This window comes from Mirounga leonina, unplaced genomic scaffold (assembly GCF_011800145.1).
Source record: "Mirounga leonina isolate KUSES-001 unplaced genomic scaffold, KU_Mleo_1.0 Mir_168, whole genome shotgun sequence".
NCBI lineage: Eukaryota > Metazoa > Chordata > Mammalia > Carnivora > Phocidae > Mirounga > Mirounga leonina.
In genome coordinates, this window is record NW_023270426.1 from 43,416,073 (window position 1) to 43,438,697 (window position 22,625).

The window sequence follows — 22,625 nt, forward strand, 5'->3', positions numbered from 1 at the left end:
AATTTGAAACTTAATAGGAGAATATGTCAATATATCTAAAACTTAGAAGAAAGTACATATTCTTCAGTCATGCATTTGCCAGTTATGTGCCAAAGGCTTTTGTTGGTCAGATCACTGTTCTAGCATTGAAGGTACAGTAGTCAGTGAAGCAGGGAACCTGAGGCTGTTGTCCAAGAGGAGATCTGAGTGAGAAGGCCAGGGCTTGGTGATGACGTACACGTTTTTGTTATGCACATTTCTAGAAATGGTTTGTGTACTGAACCTGATACTGAGACGGGCCAATGTTCAAAAGATAGGCAATATAGGAAAAAATCTATAATTTTTTTCTGATTCTCATCTTTAAAAAAAAAAACTTGCAGAAAAATTTTTTAGGAAAAAATACTAGTAAGTATAAAAGCTTAGAAAATAGAAGTTCCGCCACTATTGGGGTGCCTGGCTGGCTCATTCGGTAGAGCATGTGACTCTTCATCTTGGGATCTTGAGTTCAAGTCCCATGTTGGGGGTAGAGTACTTTAAAAAATAAGTAAATAAAAGTCCCACCACTATCAATTCCACTCCTTGGCAATATATACTGTTTGGAACATATCCTTCCAGTCTTCTTATGATACGTATAATCATTTTTAAATTGTCTACTTTAATACCTTCAATGTGTTTTTAAAGAAGAGTATCTGAGAGGCCACACCAGCCTGTGACAGAGCAACTCTCCTATACTAGCGAAGCTGGGAGTGGTCAGAAGGTAGGAGGGTTGGTGCAGCCCAGCAGACGAAGAAGGTGGACTTTGAGCTCGCCACAACCAAGACTCCATTACTTGCTGTGTGATCTTGACCATTGAACCTCTGTCAGCATCAGCCTCCTTATCTGCGACGTGATGATACCGCTATTACCTGATGAAACTTTTGTAAAAATTAAAACTGGGGGGGGGGGTGTTGGGGGATGGGACGCCTGGGTGGCTCAGTCGGTTAAGCATCTGCCTTCAGCTCAGGTCATGATCCCAGGGTCCTGGGATGGAGCCCTGCATCGGGCTCCCTGCTGCACAGGAAGCCTGCTTCTCCCTCTCCCTCTGCCTGCCGCTCCCCCTGCCTGTGCTTTCTCTCTCTCAAATAAATAAATAAAATCTTTAAAAAAAAAAAAATAAAACAGGGACACCTGCTTGGCTCAGTCGGTTAAGCGGCCGCCTTCGGCTCAGGTCATGATCTCAGGGTCCTGGGATCGAGTCCCGCATCAGGCTCCTTGCTCAGCGGGGAGCCTGCTTCTCCCCCTGCCTGCTGTACCCCCTGCTTGTGCTCTTTCTCTCTCTCTCTGACAAATAAACAAATAAAATCTTTAAAAAAAAAAATTAAAACAGAATGATGTATGTAACATACCAGGAAGATGCTTGCTCAGTAACTGGTGACTAGATATTCAAAATATACATTTCATTGAGTTAATAATTGGCTATTTTAAAGGTACCATATCAAAATCACTAATAATAGTAATAAAAGGCTTTTTCACGGGCGCCTGGGTGGCTCAGTCGTTAAGCGTCTGCCTTCGGCTCAGGTCATGATCCCAGGGTCCTGGGATAGAGCTCCACATCGGGTTTCCGGCTCAGCGGGGAGCCTGCTTCTCCCTCTGCCACTCCCCCTGCTTGTGTTCCTGCTCTCGCTATGTCTCTCTCTGTTAAATAAATAAAATCTTTAAAAAAAAAAAAGGCTTTTTCAGAAAGTATATAGGTAGTGCATTTATTGCAGAAAATTTAGAAAATGAAGGTAAGCTCATACTTTTCCTCCCAAACACACACAAATAAAATTGCCCATAATTCCACCCCGCAGATACAGTGCCTGGTAACATTTTGGAGCATATTCCTCCATTCTCATCTTGCTCAGGCATGTACTTCTTCCATAAAGAAGAGCTTTGGTATTCACAACATTTTTTTTATTATATAGTATGTTGTGTTTTAACTAAAACTAGATCATTTAATTTTTCTGAATTTAGAGCTTTTATGTTCTCTGTTTCATTTTAATGCAATTCAGTTACATAATTTTTTAAAGTTATTTTCCATTAAAGATTTTATTTATTTATTTGAGAGAGGCACAGAGAGAGCACACACAAGGCAGGGGGAATGGGGGGATGAGGGAAAATGCAGAGGGAGAGGGAGAAGCAGGCTCCCCCCTGAGCAGAGAGCCCGACAAGGGGCTTGATCCCAGGAGCCCGGGATCATGACCTGAGCGGAAAGCAGATGCTGAACTGACTGAGCCACCCAGGTGTCCCTGTTTTAAAGTTATTGATGTTCACATTATAAAAAGCAAGGAATGGGAATTAAATCTAGGTCCAAACTGTGTGGCCTCAGGCAAGTCACCTAACTCTTCTGAGCAATGAGAGCATATGAGAAAGAAAAAATACCTTCAATCATATCGTAAACAAATTCTCTATGAAAATGCTTACATTTAATTTTACATTTTTGGTTCTGATAATGTAATCGATAACTTTTCATTAGCAGAAGTGCGGTTCATTATGAATAACTTGAGTTCTTAATGAGTACATTTATCATATAATCGGGGCTTCTTTGGAAGTCTGTATCTTCTGGTGCAGCCTACTGTCTCCACAATGGCTTTTGACACATTCAAATAACATTTCCATTTCAACTGATAGACTTGGCAAAGCCACAAGGTCAGATGCAAAGCAAAAGGAGGAAAGAGAAGAGAAAGCTGGAGAACAGGAGAGACAGTTTCCAACTAACAAAATGCAAATTTGGGCACCTTAACTTTCTTCTTTACAAGGAGAGGGGAAAAGGCCACCAGTTGGGAGCAGCTTATCACGCACCTCGCCTCCAGGTATGTGTAATTCTGTTTGCCCTGTAATTTGTTTAATGGATAACCCTACCATTTAATTGCTTTGAAGAAACTATAGTTATTGCAAGATGTTGGACCCCTCCTAGGCATTCACCGGGACAGTTTGAATTATAAGTAGCATACAAGGTTTCTCTTTTTACACCAAAGACCCTTTTGAGCTACCAATTAAAATGAGATATATACATATATATATAAATATATATATGTTTAATCATATAACATGATGTTATATTAGTTTCCAGTGTGCAACATAGTGATTCAACAGTTACAAACATTGTGGGAAGCTCTCCATGATCAGTGTAGTCACCCCACAAAGTTATTACAGTATTATTATTATTATTTTTTAAAAATTTTATTTATTCATTCATGAGAGACAGAGAGAGAGAGAGAGGCAGAGGGAGAAGCAGGCTCCCGAGGAGCAGGGAGCCCGATGCGGGGCTCGATCCCAGGACCCTGAGATCATGACCTGAGCCGAAGGCAGACGCTTAACCATCTGAGCCACCCAGGCGCCCCAAGTTATTACAGTATTATTGACTACATTCCCTATGCTGTACTCTTCATCCCTGTGACTTATTTGTTTTATAATGAAGTTTGCACCTTTTAATCCCCTTTACCTAGTTGCCTATCCACTCGCCCCCCGCCCCTCAGGCAACCAAGATTTTATTTTCTATATTTATTAGTTTTTGTTGTTTGTTTTGTTTTCAGATTCCACATATAAGTGAAATTGTATGGTATTTGTCTTTTTCTGATTTAGTACACTTAGCATCGTACCCTCAGGTCCATCCAGATCGCTGCAAATAGCAAGATTTCATTCTTTTTTTATGGCTGAGTGATATTTCATTATATATGTACACCACATCTTATCTATTCATCTGTCGAAGGAGCCAGGTTGCTTCCATATCTTGGCTACTTTAAATGATGTTGCAATACACATAGGGGTGCATATATATTTTCAAATTAGTGTGTTCGCTTTCTTTGGATACCCAGAAATAGAATTACTACATCATATGGTACTTCTATTTTAAGGTTTCTGAGGAATCTCCATACTGTTTTCCACACTGGCTGCACCAATTTACCCTCCCATCAACAGTGCACCAGGGCTCCCTTTTCTCCACAACTTCACCAACACTTGTCATTTCTTGTTTTTTGGGGGTCTAGCCATTCTGACTGGTATAAGGTGATAGCTCCTTGTGGTTTTGATTTGCATTTCCCTAATGAATAGTGATACTAAGCATCTTTTCATGTGTCTGTTGGCCATCTGTATGTCTTCATTGGAAAAATGTCTATTCAGGGGCACTTGGCTGGCTCAGGCACTAGAGCACGTGACTCTTGGTCTCAGGGTTGTGAGTTTGAGCTCCACGTTGGGTGTGGAGATTACTTAAAAATAAAAAAATCTTTTAAAAAACGTCTATTCAGGTTCTCTGCCCATTTTTAATCAGATGATTCTTGTTTTTGGTGTTGTATGAGTTCTTTATATATTTAGGAGATTCACTCTTTATCAGATATATCTTTAGTAAGTATCTTCTCCCATTCAATAGGTTGCCTTTTCATTTTGTTTATGGTTTCCTTCACTGTGCAAAAGTTTTTTAGTTCAATGTAGCCCCAGTTATTTATTTTTGCTTTTGTTTCCCTTGCCTGGGAAACATATTTCCTGAGACATATCCAGGAAAATACTGCTAAGGTTAATGTCCATCAGTATACTGCCTATGTTTTCTTTGAGGAGTTCTACGGTTGCAGGTCTCAGATTTAAGTCTTTAATCCACTTCATGTTTATTTTTATGTGTAAGGCAATGGTCCAGTGTCATTCTTTGCATGTAACCCTCCAGTTTTCCCAGCACCATTATGAAGAGACTGTCTTTACTCCCATTGTATACTCTTGCATCCTTTGTTGTACATTAATTGACCATAGAAGGGTGGGTTTATTTCTGGGCTCTGTATCCTGTTCCACTGATCTGCGTGTCTATTTTTTTTGCCAGTACCTTCCTGTTTTGATTATTATAACTTTGTAGTATGGCTTGAAATCTGGTATTGCGGTAACTCCAGCTTGGTGGTTCTTTTCTTTTTTTTTTTTTTTTAAGTTTTTATTTATTTATTTGAAAAAGAGAGAGAGAGTGAGTGAGAGAGAGAACACAAGCAGGGGGAGCGGCAGAGGCAGAGGGAGAAGCAGGCTCCTCACTGAGCAAGGAGCCCGATGTGGGACTCGATCCCAGGACCCTGGGATCATGACCTGAGCCGAAGGCAGAGGCTTAACCGATTGAGCCACCCAGGTGTCCCTGAAGGCAGACGCTTAACTGACTGAGCCACCCAGGCGCCCCCAGCTTGGTGGTTCTTTCTCAAGTTTGCTTTAGCTAGTTAAAGTCTTTTGTGACTTCATACAGTCTTTAGGGTTTTTTTTGTTCTAGTTCTATAAAAACAATATATATTTGTAATCATCATTAATGGGAGAATTTGGTTCGGAGGATTTAGCAGTCAGGGGTCTTAGTTATAAGCCACAGAAACCACAGCTGGTTGATTTAAGGACAAGAGGAATGTATGAGCATGTACTGTCTAGCTTACAGCATGGCGGGGATGGCTGAGGAACTGAGTTGGAGGCCTTGCAACAGGAGCAGTGTCCAAAATGACACCTACAATCCCATCTGCTGGGAACAGCTCTGCTGCTCCTGCTGCCCTCCGTGTGCCAGGTGCACCACCAACTCTGCCATGCTTGGACACTGGAAGCACTCCAACTCAGATTCAGGTGACTCAGCGCGACAGGTGCATTTGTGCAAGCAGGTCACCTGCCGTGATCTGGTTACAAAGGAGACTGGGGTAGCAAGGGCCTTTTAAGCTTCAGTACCTGGGCTGAGCCTTCCAACTGAGAGTCATCACTTATGGAATTCCGCAAGCATGTGAAGGGATCGGGATGCTGACAGCAAAAGGAAAAGACATATCACCTACAGAATAGTAGTTGTCCTAATTTTGAGTGTAGTCAGGGCTTTATCTTGCTCATTTATGAATAGTCCAGATACGTAAGTGACAGCCAGTGCCAAACATCTTTAACCTGAGCACTTCTAGGACTGAAAGAAAAGGCAGGACTAACTTCCTAGTCATAGGAGATGTGTTCCTGACCTCCAGGTTTGAGATTCAGTAAACATTATTACCCAAAAAGCATTTTAGTGCAATAATTTCCTGGCCTTACCAGAACAGGTCAAATTTTCCTATTATATGCTCTAATACACCTGTACCTCTTCCTGAAACGAGTATAAATGTTTACCAAAAGACATGTACAAGAATGTTCTTGGGGCATCTGGGTGGCTCAGTCGTTAAGCGTCTGCCTTCAGCTCAGGTCATGATCCCAGGGTCCTGGGATCGAGCCCCGCATCGGGCTCCCTGCTCCGCGGGAAGCCTGCTTCTCCCTCTCCCACTCCCCCTGCTTGTGTTGCCTCTCTTGCTATGTCTCTCTCTGTCAAATGAATGAATGAATGATTGAATGAATGAATGAATGAACGTTCTTAGCAGCTTAACACATAATAGCCCAAAATAGGCAATAACCCCAATGTCCATCAACAGTAGAGTTGTAGAGGGGCACCTGGGTGGCTCCCGTCAGTTAAACGTCCAACTCTTGCTTTCGACTCAGGGTCGTGAGATCGAGCCCCGCTTCGGGCTCCTGGCTCATCGGGGAGTCTGCTTGGGGTCCTCTCCCTTTGCCCCTTCCTCTGCTCGCACATGCTCTCTCTCTCTCTAAAATAAATAAATAAATAAATAAATAAATAAATAAATAAATAAAATTTTTATTAAAAATAACAGTAGAGTGAAAAAAAGAGTAGTAGAAATAAAATTAAATTATGATACAGTCATAGAATACAACAGAGCAATAAAAAAAGGACAAATTGCTGTTATATGTAAAACACGACACAGTGTTGAACAAAAGCCAGACAAGAATGCATACTAAACAACTTGATATATCTAAAGCCCCCAAACATGCAAAATTAAGCAAGGGTGACCTACAAATAGGGATGACTTCAGGAGAGCCAGTTATTTTATTAATTTATTTTTTTAAGTAGTCTCTACACCCAACATGGGGCTTGAACTCAGGACCCTGAGATCAAGAGTCACATGCTCTACTGACTGAGCCAGCCAGGCTCCTGTTTTTTAAATTTTTCTTTTTTTTTCAGGAGAGCCAGTTATTAACTGGGAAGGGGTATGAGGGAGCATTCTGGGATATGAGAATGTTCTATATACTGTTCTTGATGATAGTGACACGGGTATATACATATTTAAATATTTGTTGTTGTTGTTTTTTTTAAAGATTTTTTTTATTTATTTATTTGAGAGAGAGAGAATGAGAGACAGAGAGCATGAGAGGGAGGAGGGTCAGAGGGAGAAGCAGACTCCCCGCCGAGCGGGGAGCCCGATGCGGGACTCGATCCCAGGACTCCAGGATCCTGACCTGAGCCAAAGGCAGTCGCTCAACCAAATGAGCCACCCAGGCGCCCCTAAATATTTGTTTCACTCTACCCTTGAGATTCACTCACTTTTTGCACCTAACATATGTCTGTTCTATATCAATAAAAATAATCACTTAAAAAATTTAATCTCTGCTGGTGGAATTCAGAATAGAGGTTACCTCTGGGAAGGCGCATGGAGGGCCCTCCTGGGTGTTATACCTTGATCCGGTTGGTTACCTGGGTATGTACATAGAAGAAAATTCACCAGCTGAACACTTAAAATTAGTTCTTTTTAACTATACATATATAATCCCTCAATTTTTAACAACCATATATGTTTGAAGAAAAGTATGTTCCCGGTTTAAATTTAGGAACATAACCCTTTCATAAATTGAAAACTGCTTACTGTTCTAGTAGTCTCTGGAGAACACTGATAGCTAGAGCAACACAACAGTCTTAGAACTGTTGGCTTACTGAGTCCTGCTTGAAACCCAAGATTGTGTTTGTGACTTTGAACCGAATCCCACATCTGAGACGGCAGATTCTAACCATTTTCTTCACCTTTTCCTCTGTGAGCGGCTCAAAAACAGAAAGTTTGCAAAGGAATGAACCTGAAAATTATTTTTACCTGTTGACATGTTTTTCCTCTAACATTGTTGTATCCATGCCTGTGAACCGTCTTTGTGCATAGGGCAAGAGGCTGCAGGATATATGGTTGGTGAGGAAAATACTCTTTCTTAGTAATGTGTGAAAAGCAGCAACCCTTCCCTATTTAAATGGTGTTCGTGACCAGGAAGCCTGCCAGCGTTGTTAATAATCAAGCGTACTCTGCGGATCGTTCTTGCCGAAGGGCAAGCCCAAGTTAGGCAGTGAGACAAAGCTATGCAGAACAGCTTCAAAAGTATTTGGAAGGTGCCCGCCAAGGGGTTCAGCCGCCCAGATGCAACAGAGTGGTGGAAACGGTCTGCAGCTGTTGGTACAATTAGTGGTGATTCTGGGATTTTCTTAGAAACCCTGGGGATTAAGGGCTTGAAAGCAGAGGACGTGGCGAGAGCACATACTGCAAGAGGGTGCTTGTCGGTGTCTGCTGTCGACATGCCGGCGTGAGTGAGTGATTCTTCAGGAGTCACTTGCATCGTGCCACTATTTCCCTGCAGGGGGCTCTTTGATTTTCCCCTCTTCTCATGATGAGAAATTGGTACTGCACGACTGGACCATAGAAAGTCCTCTTCATCTTTGTGACACTCACGTCCTCGTCAGCTCACATCTAGGCTGGAATGATTTGCAATGCCTGCCTGGTCTACCCATCTCCCCTTTGCGATGTTAGTTGACTGTGACTTGAGCACCTCCAGGGTACAAAGCAGGTGCTTTGCTTACACTACTCGTGAGACGTAAGCATGGTTGTTGTTTTTTTTTCTCTCACAGAAGTTGTTTGCATCCCATATGCTCATGAACTTTGTGGAAAGTTGGAGTGGAGTGACCGAGAGTACTGGCTCTGGGACCAGCCTCTCTGGGTCCAAATCCTGGCAATGACACGTGCTGTGTAAACTTTGCCAAGTGACTTCACCTCTCTGTGCCTCAGGTTTCTTTTTTTTTTTTTTTTTAAGATTTTATTTATTTATTTGAGACAGAGAGAATGAGAGACAGAGAGCATGAGAGGGAGGAGGGTCAGAGGGAGAAGCAGACTCCCTGCCGAGCAGGGAGCCCGATGAGGGACTCGATCCCGGGACTCCAGGATCATGACCTGAGCCAAAGGCAGTCGCTTAACCAACTGAGCCACCCAGGCGCCCTGTGCCTCAGGTTTCTTATGGTATAATGAGAATAATATCACTTGCCCCCTAAGGCCTTTGTAAAGATTAATTGAACTAGGGGCGCCTGGGTGGCTCAGTCCGTTAAGCATGAACCCAAGGTCCTGGAATCGAGCCCCGCATCGGGCTCCCTGCTCAGTGGGGAGCCAGCTTCTTTCTCTGCTCCTCTCCCCAGCTCTTCCTCACTCTCTTGCTCTCTCTCTACCCCGCCCCCTTGCTCTCAAATAAATAAATAAATTCAAATCTTTAAAAAAAAAGATTAATTGAACTAAAACATGTAAAGCGCACTTAGGACAGTGTCTTAGCACACAACAGCGGAGCAAACATGTGCAAATGATTGGCAGATTTTCACAAAATATGCTTTTTTTCTAACATGGTTGTTTGGTTTATGCCAATGAATTCTCTTTGCCTGTATAGGGTATTTGCTTATTCATTCATCAGTTGATGGATATGGATTGTTTCCACCTTTTGGCTATTGTGACTGATGCTGCTATGAATATTGATATGTTTGAATCCTCACTTTCAGTTATTATGGTTTATATACGTAGGAGTGAAATCGCTGGATCATGGGGTAATTCTCTGTTTAATTTCTTGAGGAACCACTAAACTATTTTCCACAGTGGCTGCACCATTTTATATTCCCTCCAGCGGTGCATGAGAGTTCCAATTTCTCCACATTCTCACCAACACTTGTTACTTTCTCTCTCTTTTTTTTTAAATGGCCACCCTAGTGGTTGTGAAGCGATATCTCATTATGGTTTTGATGTATGTTTCCCTAATGATTAGTAATGTGGAGCATCTTTTCATGTGCTTATTGGTCACAGGTATATTTTCTGTGGAGAAATGTCTACATAAGGCCTTTTCGTCCTTTTTTATTGGTTTTTTTTTTCATTGTCGAGCTGTTAGTTCTTTGTATGCTCTGGACTTGGTTTAGTTTTGAACTTGACTAAATCCATGTTTGTTCAGGGGCACCTGGGAGGCTCAGTCAATTAAGCGTCTGCCTTCAGCTCAGGTCGTGATCCCAGGTCCCTGGGATCGAGCCCCGCATCGGGCTCCCTGCTCTGCGGGAAGCCTGCTTCTCCCTCCCCCACTCCCCCTGCTTGTGTTCTTGTGTTCTGCTTGCTGGGTCTCTCTCTGTCAAATAAATAAAATCTTTAAAAAATTTTAAAAAATAAAAATAAAAAAATAAATCCATGTTTGTTTATCAGAAAAATCTATAAATACAGACTCCAGAAAATAATCTTAATTAGATTATCTTCAGAAGTATAATATAAAATAGTAGAATCTGATGGGGACTTAATGTTGTGGGGGTATGTGTACTTCAGTCAACAGGTATGACAGATAGACTGCTGGCTGGCCTGGCCAGATTAGGTAAGGACAGTAAGTCACACACACAAAAATGGCAAGCAACAAAAGTGAAGGCTCTTTTCAGACCTGTGTTTTCTGGGTACCATGGTACCCAAGCCTGCTGCTGGCCTTTGTACTCTAAGCCTGAGTGTCCATGAACTGGTGGGAAATGAAGGGAGACGTTTCAGAGGTGTTCCTGGCTTGTAGTGGGGGAAGGAGTGCTCCAGTGTATCATTCAATGTATCATCCTTGAATTCACTCAGCCAAAAGGGTCTGAAGCAGATAGAGTATACACTTGGTGAATATACTGTAAGACATAAGAATGAAATTAGGAGTACACTGTGGCGGAGCACTTTTAGAGACGTTGAGGAAGGGACATTTAGATATATAAATATTAGCTAAGAGAATAGGAAGTAATTGTTCAGAAGTAAACATTTGGGGATAGAGTTAAAAAATTTTTTTTTTAAGATTTTATTTACTTATTTGACAGAGAGATACACAGTGAGAGAGGGAACACAAGCAGGGGGAGCGGGAGAGGGAGAAGCAGGCCTCCCGCTAAGCAGGAAGTCCGATGCGGGGCTCGATCCCAGGACCCCGGGATCATGACCCGAGCCGAAGGCAGACGCTCAACAACTGAGCCACCCAGGCGCCCCGAGTTTTAAAATTTTTAAAAACACCCAGTTATGCTTTTCACCCTTGGAGCTGGTTTTAGAAACACTGTTTTATGGGAATATTGCAGTTGGCAGAGTTATTTTAAGAGGCAGTGCAATATTTACTTTCATGCTGTAACCTTTGCCTTGTTTGGAGTCTAGGTTAAGCCTTTAGACTGAAGACAAGATACAAGCGTTTAAGTGCTGAGACAGTTGCATGAAATAACTGAAGCACCATGCTGACAAAAATGGACATTTTCAAAATAGCAACACAAAAATTGGTTATATCTAATTTTATAGAAAATGATTTTTATCTAGCCATTTCATTATAATTATTCAACATACGGTCCAAACAAGAGGAGGGAAAGTATTAAAAAATTCTACCAAAATCACTTAATAAAACCTTTATGTAACATGAATAAATAAATAATTTTTAAATTTCTGGGTGTTATTAATCTATAAAATAACTATTAAGAAGGGACTGGAATCATATATATTTGAATATCACATATGCACTTAATTTAATATATTAAATTGTAAAGAGAAAAGTGGTGTGGATTTGCCTGGAGGAGGCTGAGAAGTGGAAAAAGGTTTGTCAATGTTTGTTTTTGTTTCCATTTAAAACACCAAACTTTGTTATTTTGCCAGCTTTGAAAGTCTGCCTTTTCTTCTCTGAGGGGCTGGGGTGGTGGAAATCAGAGGGTACAGCCTGCCAGTTCAAAAGCCCTGGAGGGGTGTTATTTCCTTTTCTTCACAAGTTTTAAAATTTGTGGACAGCTCACACCAGTTCCCAAGGCTAAAGAGAGGATGTGGCGTCACTACTTTAATCTTCCCAACATCCAGTTCAGTACCAGGTTTTACATGCTAAATATTTCTCAAAACCCTCACCTCCAGAAGCCTTCTATTCACTTATTCAGTAAATTTGTTGACCACCTACTATGTGTCAGGCCGCAGTAGACACGGGGCACACGGCAGTAAGTCAGACTCTGGTGGAGAACCCAGTCTGGTTGATTGCTGCCCAGTGAAACCAAACCAAAAAACACCCCCACTCCCCATGGCACCCACCATTGCCCCCCAACCTGCAGCATGGACCCATCTCCCCATTTTACAGATGAAGACCCATAGAGCTGGAATAGCTCCAGAACATGCCTTAGGTCACAGAGTCGGTGATGGGCTAGAATTCTTTACAATTTTTATTCATTCATCATCCAAAGAGTATTGATTGTCTACCATCTATTAGGCATCTCCTCAGGACACAGTGGTGAACAGGAAGGAAAAGGCTCCTGATGTCATGCAGTTTGTATTCTCATGAAGCAGACAAAGGTAAATAAGAATAGTATCAGAGAGGAATTGTGATGTCAAAGAGAGGAGCTGCATGGCTACTTAAAACTGGGGGGTCAGGGGAGGCCACTTTAACAAACTTCTATTTATTTACTTTTTAAATCCCAGTGTAATTAACATACAGTGTTATATTCATTTCAGGTGTTTGATATAGTGATTCAACAATCCTATACGTTGCTCAGGGCTCATCACGATAAGTATACTTCTAGGCAAGGCCACTTGTAACCTCTGGAGCCTCTGTAAATGTACCTTGTGTTTTATACCTCCGTGCATTTTCCCAGAGTGATCAAGAGCAAAACCTTTTGTAGGATCAGACTAGCTGTCTGAACGGGCCAGAAAGGAAGCTGGGTCTCTTAGTTTCCTAGGGATATTATAACAAAGTACCACAAGCTGGGTGGCTCACAACAACGGAAATATATTGTTAAACAGTTCTGGTGACAGCAGGGCAGTGTTCCCTCCGAAACCCGTAGGAGAGAGTCTTTCTCCGTCTCTCTCCTAGCTCCTGGTGGTTTGTGACAACCCTCAGCATTCTTTGGCTTCTAGCTGCAGCACATGGCTCTCTGTCTCTATTGTCACATGGTGTCTTCCCTGTGTCTCTCTCTGTCTCTTCTTTTCTCATAAGGACACCAGTCATGGTGGATTCAGGACCCACCTTACTCCAGTACGATACCATTTTGTCTTAACTATATCTGCAAGATCTCTATTCCCAAATGAGGTTACATTCTAAGGTACTGGGGGTTAGTCCATCAGATGTTGCCATGAAGACATTTTATTCATAGAATCCAATTTATTGGTCTTTGGGGGGTTTTAATTCATTCTTAGAAAGGCCCTCCCTACTTTGAGACTAAAAGTTCTTCTGTGGCTTCCTGTTTATGTTGGCATTTTTTTTTTTTTTTTTTAGATTTTATTTATTTGACAGAGAGACACAGCGAGAGAGGGAACACAAGCAGGGGGAGTGGGAGAGGGAGAAGCAGGCTCCTTGCCAAGCAAGGAGCCCGATGAGGGGCTCCATCCCAGGACCTCCCGGTCATGACCTGAGCAGAAGGCAGACGCTTGCCTGACTGAGCCACCCAGGTGCCATGAGTTAGTTTTTTTATACAGTCTAAAGTAGGCATGCAACTTCATTTCCTTGCCTTTGGGTATCCGGTTTTCTCAACAACAATTGTTGAAAAGACTGTCCTTTCCTCACTGAATAGTCTTGGCACACTTGTCTAAGATAGCAATATATTTTAGGGGCGCCTGGGTGGCTCAGTCGTTAAGTGTCTGCCTTCGGCTCAGGTCGTGATCCCAGGGTCCTGGGATGGAGCCCCGTGTCGGGCTCCCTGCTCAGCGGGGAGCCTGCTTCTCCCTCTCCCACTCCCCCTGCTTGTGTTCCCTCTCTCGCTGTGTCTCTCTCTGTCAAATAAATAAATAAAATCTTAAAAAAAAAAAACAAAAAAAACTATATGGTTAGCAAAGCAACACACCAAAGGACAATAATAAAGCTAGACTAACAATAATTGACATTTCAAGGAAAGACTAAGCTAACCTAATACCTAAAGACCAACCTGAGTCAACATTGATAATGCACCTTAGCAAAGCCTTCTAGCTGGAAAACTAAGGAATTCCAACTATCCGGGTAATTGTATAGTGGGACCTTTGCAAAGTTGCAACTTCTCAGCACAAGGCTGAATCAAGTTCTGTGTGAACTTGAGTGAAGGGCCAATACTCTGGTTTATGAATGGCAAAGATGAGTGACCTTTAATAACTTTAATGACCTGCTGTTTTACAAAAATTTACTCCTTAAAAAGAAAAAAGGAACTCCTGCATTTTTGAACACAGGAACCAAGGAAAGGACTTCCAATTTGGGATTAGTGGAAAGCCCCATAGGAGGTGCACTTGGAGAGAAAAGCTAACTCTGAGAGGGTGAGTAATGTGGGGAGAGGGGGAGGGAGTGGAGGAGAGAAGAGGGTTGACTCTAGAGACCTTTCAAAAAGGATGAAGTACTGTAGATGTTCTCAGTAAAAACAGAGCTTGGTCGAGGCAAGCTTGAAAGAATGTGAAGGCTAGACAGGGTTTGAGAATGATGAAGTGCGCTGGTATTAGCAAGTGAGTGCTCTTTGGGATTTAAAGCAGTTTGAAGAGCATTTTTAGTTCTACTGAGCTGAGGATGAGGGAATACTTTTAACAATTCAACACATGCCATTTTTACTTTTACTTTACTTTTACATTTATATAATCCTCTTTCTTAAGCACTTTTATAGAGCTTATCTCAGGATTAACAGACCCCGGTAGAGCCAGGAATTCTGGGGAGGGGGAGGGGAGCTCTAGAGAGGCTACAGTAGGCTGGAATGGCCAGAGAATATTTGGATAAAGAGGTAGGGTTGGAGTTGAGCCCTGAGATGCGTTTACAAAGCAGGGTGAGAAGGTGAGACTGACTGAATGTACTGATTTAGAGAACAGAATAGTTCAGGAATTGACTTGGCTTCAGCCTCCCTGGCTCCCTATCAGCCCATCCTTCTGTCTTCTCTGCTTCTCACAGCATATTAGTCTCATCTTCCTCTATTTATACTTCTGTGTAACTGAGGAAGATGGCTCAGCTCCCATAAGCACCATGGTTATGCCCAGGGATTAAGGAGATTCTCTTCCAGCAATCCTCTACCACATCTCTGGAAAGCCTCTGATAGGCCTTGGTTGGGCCTTATGTCCATCTTTGAACCAATCGCCACATCTTATTAGCAAACCCACCACTGTGGGGACAAAACATCCTGACCCATAGCTCTGTCAGACCTCATGAAGTGGGGGAAGGGACAAGTCTTCAAAGGAAGAGCTGTGTGTTCTTTTTTTTTTTTTTTTAAGATTTTATTTATTTGAGAGAGAAAGAGAGCACGAGTTGGGGGAGGGGCAGAGGGAGAGGGAAAGCCGACTCTGAGCTGATTAGGAAGCCCAGTGTGGGGCTCTATCCCAATTCTGGGACTCCAGAATCATGACCTGAGCCTAAGGCGCCCCAGAGCTGTGTGTTCTTAACAGAAGCTAGACATACAAAAACATCAGATGCCCATAGCATACATCATGCCTTAATTATTCTTGTATTCCCCCAAGACCAAGCACAAAGAGCAACTTAGTATTAAATACTGAATGATTAACTACTTATAGCACTTTATATTTTCAAAACCTTTTATAATAATAATAGACATTATAAATATATAATAAAATGTATAATAAAACCTTTTAAAATAATAGACATTATTTTATTGTCACTGGTAAAGACAAATTAAATGACTGGCTTAAAGTTACATAGCTGATTTCTGGGGTGTCTGGGTGACTCAGTTGGTTAAGCAACCAACTCTTGGTTTTGGCTCAGGTCATTTTTCAGGGTGCTGGGATAGAGTCCACCCCCCCACACCCCCTTTCAGGCTCTGCACTCAGTGGGGAATCTGCTTCTTTCCTTCTCCCTCTCCCTTTGCCCCTCCCCCAGCTCTCCTGCTCTTTCTCTTAAATAAATAAATAAATAAATAAATAAATAAATAAATAAAACTGAGAAAAAATATTACATAGCTGGTTTCTGGCAGACCCAAGTATAACTGGGTCTCCTGGCTTCTAGTCCAGTTCCCTTAGGAAGTCTTCCTCTTTTCTTCTCTCTTGCTACCATGACTGATGTCACAGGGGAAGGAAAGAGGAGAAAGACATTTTGGTCATTCTTCCACTACTTCTTAGAAGACTTGATATGGTTTTGTCCCTAGAAGGCCATGATGCTGGTAGGTAACTAGGCTGCCTCTATCTTTCAGCCTAATTATATGTGTGTATAATGGATGACTCTTACCATGTGTACTATTAATTTATTGAGTTGTGGAATCTGCCAAAGGAAACCTCACATACTGTCTTGTTTCTAAGGCTAATGTTTGTCCCTGTGTTTGATGACACTTTGATGTGTTCACACTCTCTCATGAAGATGACTCCTTAAAGATAGTGTAGTGTACTGCAAGTAACATAGGATGCAGAGTCCAACTCTTGATTCTCAGCTTTGGTACTTGTAATCTTGGACAAGCTGGGAAACCTCCGTGAGCCTCAATGTGCTATAAAATTGGTTAATACTAACATTTATCTACTATGCCTACTTCAAGGGTTGTGGTGAAGATAAAATGAGGTCTTGTTAGTAAAACTACCTTGGTAAAGTGTTTTGAAGGGCTCTGTGAAATTTGTAAGCTCTACATTTTACATTATTTTGTCTTATTTTAAGAACAAACATTAATACAGGCATTAGTATAAGCAATTATGTGGTCATGACCGCTGTTCACCACTTAGATCCCCAGTTTTCTTCCCCTTCCAGGCACACGGAAGACTGTGGCTGGATGGAGCCATAGGTCTAGTTCTGGCAATATACGGTTAATGAAAGTGACTTGCATCACTTCTGAGTTAAGACATTTAATTGTCAGTGTGAGAGCCTCCAGAACTTTCTTTTCCTTTACTATGTTAACCTTTGAAATGGTGGCTTCTCTGACAGCCTGGGTCCTAGAGTAAGAAAGCTCTGACGCAGTGCCCCTAACCAACTCTCTTTAGACACGGAACATGAGCAAAAATAAACCTTTGTTGTGTTTAGTCACCAAGATTTTGTGAGGTTTTTGTTAATTCAGCGCAACCTAGACTATGTTGATTGAATCACCATGATTGCTTGGCCATTTTGGACATGGATGTTTTGGTCAATGTGGGTGAAAGTTTGTGGAAATGTCTGTTTAGTAAAAGAAGCAGAAAAATTAATCTTGCCAAGAAATGGTTTTATCACTTCTTGTGTGTGAGTTCTTCCTTAAGCAAAAGGGTGTCACAGAGTGAGGACCTTCACCCCCTTCATTTGTATGGTAGGTAAGGGACCCACAGAATCAAAAGATCCTAGTTTCTAGAGTTCCAAATTCATTTTTCACCTCACCAGTTCTGTGACCTTAAGCAAATCACTTAACTTGCTGAGGCTTTATTTCCTTATCTAGAAAACGAGGGTGATGATACCCACCTTGGAAGGGTTATTCCTGGCACAAAAGAAAATATTCATCAATGGATATTTATTAATATCCGCGTATTGTCTATATCAGGACCATTTCAGCGCTCAATGCAACAACAACAAACATTTTTGAAGTTGTTTAAAGAATAAGGCAATGTTTTATCTTACATAAGTGGAAATCCAGAGTGGGCTCTAGGCTCTGGTTTTTCTTGGTTCTCTTGTCTCTGCTTTGTCCGGTGTGGACCTGATCTCTATGCGGGTTCCCCTCGAGGTTGTGAGATGGCTGCTAACAGCAGTGGAGCAGCGTGTCCAGTTTTGTGCTGATGGCCTTAGGGGTGAGTTCCTGAGCCAATCACTGGCAAAGGGACTAGGATTATCTTTAGCCACCAGGCCACTCCCCCTGGAGCTGGGGTGGAGTCAGCTTCTCCAGAAGCCCCCTGGCTGCATGGGGAGGGTGAATATAAGACTGAAATTGACATTCAGTGAGACAGAGGAAAGGGGACATGGAAACTGGGACATCCTCGATCGTATTCAGTATTGATGCACCAGCCATAACAGTAGGTATTGTGGACCTAAGGACCTCACAGTCTGGTAGAGGGGGCAGGCATCTAAAAAGCATAGTCCTGGGGCGCCTGGGTGGCTTGTTGGTTGGTTGGTTGGTTGGTTGGTTGGTTGGTTAAGTGCTGCCTTGGGCTGGGGTCATGATCCCTCCTCCCTCTCCCTCTGCTCCTCCTCCCCCCTTGCTCGCTCTCTCGCTTACTCTCTCTCTCTTTCTCTCTCGCTCACTGTCTCTTTCTCAAATAAATTTTAAAAAATCTTTTAAAAGCACAGTCTTATGATGATGGCATGGATTTGGGTCTGAAAGACATGTATTTTTTTTCTTTATCCTTTTCTAGCTGCGTAATTGGAAGCAAATTTTTATCGTCTATGAAACTGAGTTTTCTTATCTACAAGACGGAGTTAATATTTAACTTGTGATGTTGTAGTGACACAGGAAAGTTACTTGATAATACCTGCTATTTCTTTTCTTACGGTGTCCAAAATGTATGGGAGCACAGAAAGAAAGGAAGTTATCTACCAGTAGCCTCAGGCTGAGTTCCTGAATCACAGCTTTGAGACTAAGCACAGCTTCCAGGCGACACTTGTGGACACTTGGAATAATATCTACTGATTTCTGTTAAAAGGCTGTATTTTAATGTGACCTCATTTCAATAAAAACAGCCAAATTGCTCTACTAAAAATTCTTAAAGCTCAAAGGAACTTTGATTGTTTCAAGTGGTTCTATGATGACCTAATACTGTGCCCACCTTTTGTACAGAAAGGAACAAATATTTGATATTCATCTTCATTGTTTGCTGCGGGTTGGTTTCCTGTTATTTTTTTCCCCTCTATCTAGAGGAAGGAAGTAAAGGAAACTTCCTGGTTAACTTACTACTGTAAGGAGCATGTTTGGAAAGAAGTAAGCACAGAGGGGAAACATAGAGTTTCTCATCAAGATTATTACCAGCATAATTCAACCTCAACAAACGTAGGGACGGTTTATTGAAGCATTGACTGTTGTTCATGTACTCAAAGTAAGACAAGTGCAAAGTACCAGAAAGAGGGGCCCACTGGGAGCCCAGGCAAGGCAGAAGGGGAGCTTACCTGCAGTCAATGTGTAGCTGAGAAGGAGGAGCCACCCACTTACATAATCCAAGTTAGAAAGTGGTGTAAGACTGAACAGCCAAGAGATTAGGTAAGTTGATTCTGGAATTTGTGCAGAATTGGGAGGAACCACTTTTTTTTTTAAGATTTTATTTATTTATTTGACAGAGAGATAGAGCCAGAGAGCACAAGTGGAGAGAATGGCAGAGGGAGAGGGAGAAGCAGGCTCTGCACTGAGCAGGAAGCCCGATGCGGGGCTCGATCCCAGGACCCTGGGATCATGACCTGAGCCGAAGGCAGACGCTTAACTATCTGAGCCACCCAGGCGCCCGAGAAACCGTTTTTGTTGCCTTTTTTTTTTTTTTAACAGAAGAGGGGGTAGCTCAGTCTTGAAGCAGTGGCAATATCTTAAGACATGAGCCTGCAGATGCAAAGGTGGAAGGAGAACATTCCAGGTAGAGGAATTAGTGTGAGCAAAGGGCAAGGCGCAGAGACACAAGTAGGAAGACCAGGAAGAGAACTGTTCACCTGCAGGTGCACTTAGAAAAGAGAGTGTTCTTATCTTTACTATTCACACAGCACTTACCTGTCCTTTTGTTTTATTATTTTTTATTTTTATGAATGTACACCTCATCTCCTAGGCTGCATGAGGGAAGAGTGCTATACAAAAGTAGGCTTTGCGTTCTCCCCGCATCACCTGCCCTCCTTCATAAATAAACACTCATACAGGGCGCCTGGGTGGCTCAGTCGGTTAAGCGACTGCCTTCGGCTCAGGCCATGATCCTGGAGTCCTGGGATCGAGTCCCGCATCGGGCTCCCTGCTCAGCGGGGAGTCTGCTTCTCCCTCTGGCCCTCCTCCCTCTCGTGCTCTCTGTCTCTCATTCTCTCTTGCAAATAAATAAATAAAACTTAAAAAAAAAAAACACTCATTATACATATTATGCAGGTAAGGGAATTGGTTGACTTATTATTTTTTAAGATTTTATTTATTTATTTCAGAGAGAGAGCACAAGCAGAGGGGAAGGAAGAAGCAGGCTCCCCACTGAGCCAGGAGCCTGGTGTGGAGCTCAATGCCAGGACCCTGAGATCATGACCTGAGCCAAAGGCAGATGCTTAGCCAGCTGAGCCACCCAGGTGTCCTGGGAATTGGTTGACTTTTTAAAGGCAACACAGAAAAAAATTGTATCACAAAAAGGAAACTTTTTGAATGTGAGGTCAACATGTTAATGACTTAGAATGTGTTCCACTTTGGAAATTCTGTGTGTGTTGTTTTTTTTTTCTTGGTGGCACTCAATAGTGTTGATGCTAAGACTTGATAGTATTAGCAGATAACATGCACCAGCTGATGCAATACTTGAGTCGGGCAGGAATCAGCAATGGACACTGAAAGCTTTCATCGGATGAAAGGTTGCTGGAGAATAAGACAGCCGAAGTACCACCCCACGGAGTACTTCTTGGTTATAAAGGGTAAGGCACCACCTGATTCAAAGTTAGCATCACTGTCCTGAGACAACTTCATAGTGTCAGCCTCCTGATGTGATGGAATAAGAAGTCCACAGCATCCCCTATACAGTGTTCTTGCCAATGGGGTTTGCTTTAACTCTAACATTTGGCAGGGGGGAGGGGGCATACAAATCCAAATGGTGAGACATTCGACAGGACAATTGGACCAGATTCTTTTTAAAAATGACAATATCATGAAAGACAAAGATGGTAATGGGACTGCTCAAGAATTAAGGAGACTAAAGAGACACGACAACGAAATGCAAGGAATGATCCTGGACTGGCTCCTGGATTTTATTTATTTATCTATCTATCTATTTATTTATTTATTTATTTAGCTTTTATTTATTTATTGTTGTGTGTGAGAGAGAGAGCACAAGCAGAAGTGGCAGAGGGAGAAGCAGACTCCCCGCTGAGCAGGGAGCCCGATGCGGGGACTGGATCCCTGGACCCTGGGATCATGACCTGAGCCAAAGGCACACGCTTAACCGACTGAGCCACCCGGGCACCCTGGCTCCTGGATTTAAAACAACAACAACAGGGGTGCCTGCGGGGCTCAGTCGGTTGAGCGTCTGAGTCTTGGTTTCAGATCAGGTTCTGATCTTGTAGTCGTGAGATGGGGCCCGGCCTGGGCCCATGCTCGGTCAGAGTCTGATATTTTCTCTCCCTCTACCTCTGCCTCTCCCCCAGCTTGTGCACGCTCTCTCTCTCTCTCAAATAAATAAATATTTAAACAACAACAACAATAGACCATAAAAGACATTTTTGGAACAACTGTAGCTACGTGAGTATGTCCTTACATATTAGATATGATTATATATTAATGTTCATTTTCGGGGGTTTGTTAATGTTATGGTGGTTGTTATGGTCTGAATGTATCCCCCCAAATTCCTCTGTTAAAATCCTAACCAATCTGATGGTGTTAGGAGGTGGGGCCTTTTGGGAGGTGATTAAGTCATGAGGGTGGACCCCTTGTGAATGGGAATAGTGCCCTACCCTCACAAAAGACCCCAGAGAGAGATCTGGCCCCCTTCACCAAATAAGGAGGAAACTATTATCTGCATCCCAGGAAAGGCTTCTCACCAGAACCTGACCGTGCCGGCAGCCTGATCTCCGACTTCCATGCTCCAAACTGTGAGAAAGAAATTTCTATTATTTATAACGCTGGGTAGTAGCTGGTATTCTGTTACAGCAGCACAACCTGACTGTGGCTGTGTAGGAGAATGTCTCAGTTCTTAGGAATTCATGTTGAAGTATGTGGGGTGAAGTGTTACTCCCCCCACATCTGCAAGTAAGTTTTAAATTGCTGAACCAAAAAAGATATCAATGAGTATAAATGATTGAGAAAAAAATTACCATGTATGTTAGTGTGTGGGTGTGCGTGCGTGCGTGCAAGTGCAAATGTCAACAACAATCTTAACAATGGGTGAATTTGGGTGAAGGATATAGCTCATTGTGCTATCTTCTCGACTTTTCTGTAAGTTTCAATTTTCCAGCACAGTAACTTAGGATGAAAGTGAAAAATGAAAACCTATGTTTTTCCTAATTGTCAAAAAGAATACATGCTGGGGGCGCCTGGGTGGCTCATTCAGTTAAGCGTTTGCCTTTGGCTCAGGTCATGATCCTGGGGTCCTGGAATCAAACCCCGCATTGGGCTCCTTGTTTGTTGGGGAGCCTGCTTCTCCTTCTCCCTCTGCCCCTCCACCCCCGCTCGTGCTCTCTCTTTCTCTCTCTGCTCTCTCTCTCAAATAAATAAATAAAATCTTAAAAAAAAAAAAAAGGAATACACCCTCATTCACTGAGCAATTTTAGAAAACATAGAAAAAGCATGAAAAATAATCCTATGACTTGCAGAAATCCCTGTACCACCTCCGTTTCTAGCCCCTCCAGCGGCTTGTACCTCTCAGGCACAGAGACCAACCTTTCTTTCTTTCTTTCTTTTTTTTTTTTTAAATATTTTATTTATTTATTTGAGAGAGAATGAGACACAGAGAGCATGAGAGGGAGGAGGGTCAGAGGGAGAAGCAGACCCCTGCCGAGCAGGGAGCCCAATGCGGGACTCGATCCAGGGACTCCGGGATCAGGACCTGAGCCGAAGGCAGTTG

General features: G+C 42.5%; 1 long non-coding RNA gene across 1 annotated transcript; it reads left to right on the forward strand.

Moving 5' to 3' along the window:
• The first annotated feature begins 20,283 nt into the window (after positions 1-20,283).
• LOC118016479 lies at positions 20,284-22,322 on the forward strand. Its single transcript, XR_004680842.1, has 2 exons — positions 20,284-20,484; positions 21,590-22,322. It is a non-coding gene; the product is annotated as an uncharacterized LOC118016479 (long non-coding RNA).
• The last annotated feature ends 303 nt before the right edge of the window (positions 22,323-22,625 follow it).